Source organism: Candoia aspera, chromosome 1 (assembly GCF_035149785.1).
Source record: "Candoia aspera isolate rCanAsp1 chromosome 1, rCanAsp1.hap2, whole genome shotgun sequence".
Lineage (NCBI taxonomy): Eukaryota > Metazoa > Chordata > Lepidosauria > Squamata > Boidae > Candoia > Candoia aspera.
Window position 1 is genome coordinate 67,216,855 of NC_086153.1, and position 8,042 is coordinate 67,224,896.

General features: G+C 40.4%; 1 non-coding gene across 1 annotated transcript; it reads left to right on the forward strand.

Moving 5' to 3' along the window:
• The first annotated feature begins 1,082 nt into the window (after nucleotides 1-1,082).
• On the forward strand, nucleotides 1,083-1,189 carry LOC134488667 (U6 spliceosomal RNA). The gene has a single exon (XR_010066989.1). It is a non-coding gene; the product is annotated as a U6 spliceosomal RNA (small nuclear RNA).
• Nucleotides 1,190-8,042: the final 6,853 nt, after the last annotated feature.

An 8,042-nucleotide genomic window follows, 5' to 3' on the forward strand; every position in this document is an offset into this window, starting at 1 on the left:
AGTTGAAGTCCACACAACTTAAAGCTGAGGCTGAGAAACACTGCTCTAAAACATGGCACATCTCTGACTTCAACCCAGGGGCATCCATGGGAGGGGGCTCGAAAAAGTCAAGATGGTGGCTGTGGCCATGTGGTCAAAGCCCTACTTCTTTCTTACATGTGTCATCCTTACATGTGTCACATATCCCACAGATAACTCTGGATGAGGAAACCTTGAGAACTTCTATTTATGAGCAGAACTTCATCTCTGTGCATTATTTCTTATAAGAATGGTTTTGACTTTGATATATCCCATACTTTTTTATATTTAAGCTGCGTTTTTCTCCTCAGCCCAACAGCGATTAGTGAGCCTTAGATCATTGCAAAAATAAATAAGGAAGGTCTAGTGTTACTTACTTTCCCATGCCAGCTTCTTTCATTTTCCTCCCCTTCTCTCAAATAAATAAGCCTCATTATAATATGCATGGCTCAGTATGTAAATTATAACATTCCTGCCTAAAGGTGGCCCCGAAGCCTAAAATACTAAGGACTGCTGAAAAAATGTGAACGCAGAACTGCACAGAGGACAGCAGAGGCAGAAAAGGCTGACATACAAAGAAAAAACTAATCAGCAAAAAGGCCCTCACGCATTTATTGGCGACATAGAAATTGCCAGGAGCATTAAGTAAGCATACAAAGGACATTTTTTCTAGCAAGACGAGGAATACATTCACACTGGCACAGTTAAAGCACTGGAAAAGATTTATGGGGTTTTAGCATCAATAAGTATTCACACTTACTGGTTTTTCTATGATACTCTAAAGACATTTTAAGCACTTTACCTTGAGCTAATTCTTGGCATGGCAGAATATAAAGTGCTTTAATGGAAAACACTAGACATGCTTATGTAACATTCCACTTTGCTTTGGCAAGGCCTCATCCAGAATTCCTGTTTCCTTCTGGACCCAGGATAGATTAAAATATGTTCTAAACACGGGAGCTGTCAAGTGTACAAAAAGGTTATTTGGTAGAGTTTGGCTACCTCCCGTTTCAAGAAAAGTGCCAAGAAACATTTGAAAAGGCATCAAGAATGTATGCATTCTCATGCTCGCTTCGGCAGCACATATACTAAAATTGGAACAATACAGAGAAGATTAGCATGGCCCCTGCGCAAGGATGACACGCAAATTTGTGAAGCATTCCATATTTTAAAAAAAAGAATGTATGCATTCTCTTGAGAAGTCTATAGTGCTAGGAAAGGTAGAAGGAAAGAGAAGAAGAGGATGACCAGCAGTAAGGTCAATGAACTCAGTTACAGTAGTGATGAGTGCATCTTTGGAAGACCTGAAAGACCAGGTTAGGGACAGATCATCCTGTTTATGTAGTCTCTAAGAATCAACACCAACACAAAGGCACATAATCATAATCAGTCAAGGCATGCATTAATTAGAACCACCTTCCTCACCCTGGTACCCTTTAGGTGTGTTGGACTATAATTCCCAGAATGCCCAAGAGTCATCCAGATGGGGAATTCTGAGATTTATAGGCCCAATATATTTGGAGGAAGACTTGGTTAAAGTGTTGAAATTTAGAATAGCATATACATTATCTTATTAGTAAGTGCTGAATGCTTACACAGGCACAAAATGTTCCCTTTAACTACACCCATCCTTTAATCAGTAATGATGATACCCATCTTTGCTTCTCAAGTCCAGGCCAAACAGGAGATACACTAGAAGTCCCCACCTGGTGATAGATTAGATGGTGTGAAAAGACCACAGCTGAATCACAGCAAGGTGGGATTACTGATGGTTTAGAAATCTTCTAGTACCATGGATGCTCCATCCATTACTCTTGATTGGGTAGCACTTCCTGTGAAGATGTTGGTGCACAATCTGGGATTTTTCTTGGATTCATGACTCCTGCTGGAATGGCAGATAGAAAACGTGACCAGGAGAGCCTTTGACCTGCTTCAGTGGGTTGCACCCTTTCCTGAACCAGAGCCACTGAAGACAGTGATTCGTAACCTTGCCATCAATTAGCTGGACTACTGTAATTCACTTTGTATAGGAATGCACATGAAGATGACTTGGTAGCAATTATTTTTATTAATAATAAATGATACTTTAAACTGTTTTATTGTCATTATGAGTATTTTATGGATGTTTTATTATAGTTATTGTAAGCTGCCTAGAGTTGTAAGAATAGCCAGCAATTAACTAAATTACTGCAACTATCTGAAAGGATTTGTATCTCACAGTCTCAGATCAGGTACAAACAACCTCATTTGACTTGTTATTAAGAGTTTGGTCATATTCAGTGCTCACCCCTTGTCCCTTCCAGTTAGATAAACAAATTGCCTTCACATGAGTGTGACATAACCATAGTGGTTCCACCATATTACATCATCACGTTGCAGATTTCTCATGGATATTTCCCTTCCAACTACTTTAGACAGCAAAGGGAATTATAATAATATTGTAAGGGCAGTCTCCAGTTCCAACCAGAATACCTGCTCTGAAGTGGAGATGCTGGAGAGTTTTAAATCCCATGCAGTCCGGCAGAGCAGCCCACTATAGACCTCTAAATGGAGACCAATCAGGAGTCGTAATTATGCATGCAGATCATTAACCACCACCACCCCTACACATACATCCTCTTTTCTTGTATGGAACCTCTCCTGAGTTTTGTAATAATAATAATAATAATTTTTTAAAAAACAGGAAAGCGAGACAATCTGCAGGTGAAAAGAAAGACAGTTTTTCAGTAAAGACACCATAGTAGCTGCTCCATTATGTAAACTTGGCCACGGCACATTCCAGACAGAATGGTGTGCCTGACCTTTTTCAAACACATTTGGTGAACCTGTTGTCTCTGGAATGCTTCTCTTTCTCCATTAGGACTTGTGACTTGAAAGTCCTACCTTTGGAGAAAAGCCCTCAAGGTTGCCACCAAATAATATTTTATGCCGTTTTGCTGTTTAAACCTGATGGAAGTTTAAATTGACCTATGTTTTAAATTTTTGCAAGAAGAGGCAAAATTAGAAGAGGCTAAGAAGAGACTTCAAAGCAATGAAAGGTGCCTCATTGAGACAAATCTATTGCCTCTTTTCCTCAGCAAGGTGAATTGCTTTGCAGCATGAAGCACTCCTTCAGAGCAAATCAAAGCTGCCTCACACAGGTCTATTAATAGCCATAATGGTTCCATCCTCATCCATTCCACCCAAGTCAATGTACTGGAATGAAAATTTCAAAGACTGGCTGGAAAAAACTGTTCCCTCATGATTTCTCATTCGGTCTCTCACAAGAAAGTGTCATCTGGAGAAACAGAATGTAAGACATGTGGTGACAAAGGTACCATTTTTAAGATCTCCACTTCTCCTTTAAGATTTTCATTATGTATCCTCTGTCCTTTGCCAAGACAGAACAGTAGATAATGGTTAGAGATACGCTAGGAGCTGAGTTTAAGCCAAAGAAATATGCTAGAGGGACTGTCTTCTAACACAGGACAGGACTTAGTAGCCTGATACTTTGGACCATCTGCCTGAAGTCTCAGTCACACTGCCAAAGACAAGGAGTTGTGGTAATTGAGTCTAAAACATATGGAGACTGCCAATGCCTAACATAGGGATTACATGCAGTAAATAGCAAGATGAAGACCTACAGTATATTCCATTTTAAAAACAAATGAGGATTCCTTGTCTTTAGAAGCTTCTGCTTTTTAAGGTCAACTATCAACACTAAAGCAATCAACAGTCAAGAAATCTGCTGCATGCTAGCACTTGGTAGCGCAGCAATAAAGGCCTTGGAAAGATATTCAATGCCACAAGGTATCTGTATGTACAAAGATCAGAATTGTGTAGGCAAGGTTTTTTTTTTTCCTGTGACACTCTATGGAAGTTAGTTGGACTTTGAAGAAAGCAGGATAAAAAGAATATTTTTACTTTTGAATTTTGGTGTTGGAGAAGACTCCTGAGAGCACCATGGACAGCCAAGAAAACAAACAAATGGATCATCAAGCAAATCAGGCTTACTTGAATTCTTACTTGAGGCACTAATGACCAGGCGCAAAATGACCAGGCTCATAGTTTAGACACCTTATGGGAAAACCTAGCTCTCTGGAGAAGTCTATAAATGTGGATGGACTCAATTACAGCAGTGTTCAGTGCACCAATGGAAGACCTGAAGGACTAAATTGGGGACAGATTGTCTTGGAGAAAGTTTCTCTGTGTGGTTGCTGGGGGTGGACACCAACCTGATGGCACATAATCAGTCAATCTCTGCAGAGAATTCTATTTCTATTTCTCAGAACCAAAAGTTTGTGAGCCATTATGACTTTTCATGACCCACATCAAATGAGTGTTAAGTTGGAAGAAACATTTTTAAAGCCCTCTCAAAAGAGTGGGGGAATCAATAAGAGCTTCCTTTCATACCATAGGTAGTAAGTACTCAAGGGACTCCCAAGAGAGAAAAAGAGAAAACGGGAAGGAAGGAAGGAAGGAAGGAAGGAAGGAAGGAAGGAAGGAAGGAAGGAAGGAAGGAAGGAAGGAAGGAAGGAGGGAAGTTCATTGAAGACATATGGGTTATTTTGTTTCATTTTAATTGTTTGCCTTTAGTTAAACAAAGCAAAGAAAAAATAAAACAAAAGGGAAGGGAAGGGAAGGGAAGGGAAAATACAGCAAATAGATTTCTCATACACATATATAAGTACTTAAAGTTTTATACAACAGTTTCAGTAAAAGATGATCATATTTCACTGTAATCTTCTATCCATAATGAATGCCAGTAAGCAACTTGTTCATAAGTTGCAAGTAACATCAGGTCTTCAATCCATTGAGTAACTCAGGCCATAAATTTAGCTTTCCCTCGTTTAAGGTCTTGTCTCTTAGCAGTAAGAATACAGACAATCCATTTCCATTATCTAGACATCAATTTCCATGTTATAGGCATGTAGTTCAAAAAATATGGATTTTCTCTAAAGCAAATGTCTCAATGCATCTTAAACTACAGCTTATTCAACAAAAACATTTATGCATTTATATAGAAAAGGAATTGAATCATATTGGTAGAGATGCAGTGAGAATAATGCTTATTAAAATACACCTCTTTGCAATATCCTAAGGTTGTTATGTTTGGGGAAAAAGTAATTACATATACTTTGAGACAGGACTTAATATTTTTAGAAGACATATGGATTACTGAAGTAATTGAGTCTCAGAAGCAGACTAAGTACCACATTCTAGACCAGGATTTCTCAAACTCTGTGATATTGTGACACGCACGCACACTCCAAGTGAAAAAATAAGTTTGTGCAATTCTCCCCTCAAATAAAATTACTAGTTTCATTGATGCTAGAGCTGGGCAAGAAATAAATATGCCACTTAGCTTTAATAAATAAATTTTAGGCAATATATTGTTGTTTTGTTGTTTATTCATTTAGTCGCTTCCGACTCTTCGTGACTTCATGGACCAGCCCACGCCAGAGCTTCCTGTCGGTCGTCAACACCCCCAGCTCCCCCAGGGACGAGTCTGTCACCTCTAGAATATCATCCATCCATCTTGCCCTTGGTCGGCCCCTCTTCCTTTTGCCGTCCACTCTCCCTAGCATCAGCATCTTCTCCAGGGTGTCCTGTCTTCTCATGATGTGGCCAAAGTATTTCAGTTTTGCCTTTAATATCATTCCCTCAAGTGAGCAGTCTGGCTTTATTTCCTGGAGGATGGACTGGTTGGATCTTCTTGCAGTCCAAGGCACTCTCAGAATTTTCCTCCAACACCACAGTTCAAAAGCATCGATCTTCCTTCGCTCAGCCTTCCTTATGGTCCAGCTCTCGCAGCCATATGTTACTACAGGGAACACCATTGCTTTAACTATGCGGGCCTTTGTTGTCAGTGTGATGTCTCTGCTCTTAACTATTTTATCGAGATTTGTCATTGCTCTTCTCCCAAGGATTAAGCGTCTTCTGATTTCCTGACTGCAGTCAGCATCTGCAGTAATCTTCGCACCTAGGAATACGAAGTCTTTCACTGCTTCTACATTTTCTCCCTCTATTTGCCAGTTATCAATCAAGCTGGTTGCCATAATCTTGGTTTTTTTGAGGTTTAGCTGCAAACCAGCTTTTGCACTTTCTTCTTTCACCTTCATCATGAGGCTCCTCAGTTCCTCTTCACTTTCAGCCATCAAAGTGGTATCATCTGCATATCTGAGATTGTTAATGTTTCTTCCAGCGATTTTAACTCCAGCCTTGGATTCCTCAAGGCCAGCTTGTCGCATGATGTGTTCTGCATACAAGTTGAATAGGTAGGGTGAGAGTATACAGCCCTGCCGTACTCCTTTCCCAATCTTAAACCAGTCCGTTGTTCCGTTGTCTGTTCTTACTGTTGCTACTTGGTCGTTATACAGATTCTTCAGGAGGCAGACAAGATGACTTGGTATCCCCATACCGCTAAGAACTTGCCACAATTTGTTATGGTCCACACAGTCAAAGGCTTTAGAATAGTCAATAAAACAGAAATAGATGTTTTTCTGAAACTCCCTGGCTTTTTCCATTATCCAGCGGATATTGGCAATTTGGTCTCTAGTTCCTCTGCCTTTTCTAAACCCAGCTTGTACATCTGGCAATTCTCGCTCCATGAACTGCTGAAGTCTACCTTGCAGGATCTTGAGCATTACCTTACTGGCATGTGAAATGAGTGCCACTGTTCGATAGTTTGAACATTCTTTAGTGTTCCCCTTTTTTGGTATGGGGATATAAGTTGATTTTTTCCAATCTGATGGCCATTCTTGTGTTTTCCAAATTTGCTGGCATATAGCATGCATTACCTTGACAGCATCATCTTGCAAGATTTTGAACAGTTCAGCTGGGATGCCGTCGTCTCCTGCTGCCTTGTTATTAGCAATGCTTCTTAAGGCCCACTCAACCTCACTCTTCAGGATGTCTGGCTCTAGCTCACTGACCACACCGTCAAAGCTATCCCCAATATTGTTATCCTTCCTATACAGGTCTTCTGTATAGTCTTGCCACCTTTTCTTGATCTCTTCTTCTTCTGTTAGGTCCTTGCCATCTTTGTTTTTGATCATACCCATTTTTGCCTGGAATTTACCTCCAATGTTTCTAATTTTCTGGAAGAGGTCTCTTGTCCTTCCTATTCTATTGTCTTCTTCCACTTCCGCGCATTGTTTGTTTAAAAATAATTCCTGATCTCTTCTGGCTAACCTCTGGAATTTTGCATTTAATTGGGCATATCTCCCCCTATCACTGTTGCCTTTTGCTTTCCTTCTTTCTTGGGCTACTTCTCGTGTCTCAGCAGACAGCCATTTTGCCTTCTTGGTTTTCTCTCTCTTTGGGTTGTATTTTGTTGCCGCCTCCTGAACAATGCTGCCAACTTCTATCTAGAGTTCTTCCGGGACCCTATCTACTAAGTCCAGTCCCTTAAATCTATTCTTCACCTCCACTGCATATTCCTTAGGAATATTAGTGAGCTCATATCTAGCTGATCTGTGGGTCTTCCCTAATCTCTTGAGTCTGATCCTAAATTGTGCAAGAAGAAGTTCGTGATCTGAACTACAGTCAGCTCCAGGCCTTGTTTTTACCGACTGTACAGATGTCCGCCACCTTTGGCTGCAAAGGATGTAATCAATCTGATTTCGGTGTTGTCCATCTGGTGAAGTCCATGTATAAAGCTGTCTCTTAGGTTGTTGGAAGAGAGTGTTTGTTATGCAGAGTGAATTGTCTTGGCAAAATTCTATCAGCCTATGTCCTGCTTCATTTTGTTCTCCCAGGCCATACTTACCTGTAATTCGAGGTGTCATTTGACTGCCCACCTTAGCATTCCAGTCTCCTGTGATGAAAATAACATCTCTTTTAGGCGTGTTGTCCAGTAGGTGCTGCAGATCCTCATAGAACTGCTCTACTTCAGCTTCTTCAGCATTTGTGGTTGGGGCGTATATTTGGATCACTGTGATGTTAGATGGCTTGCCCTGAATTTGAATTGAGATCATTCTGTCGTTTTTTGGGTTGTATCCAAGCACTGCTTTAGCCACTTTACTATTAATTATGAAGGCTAC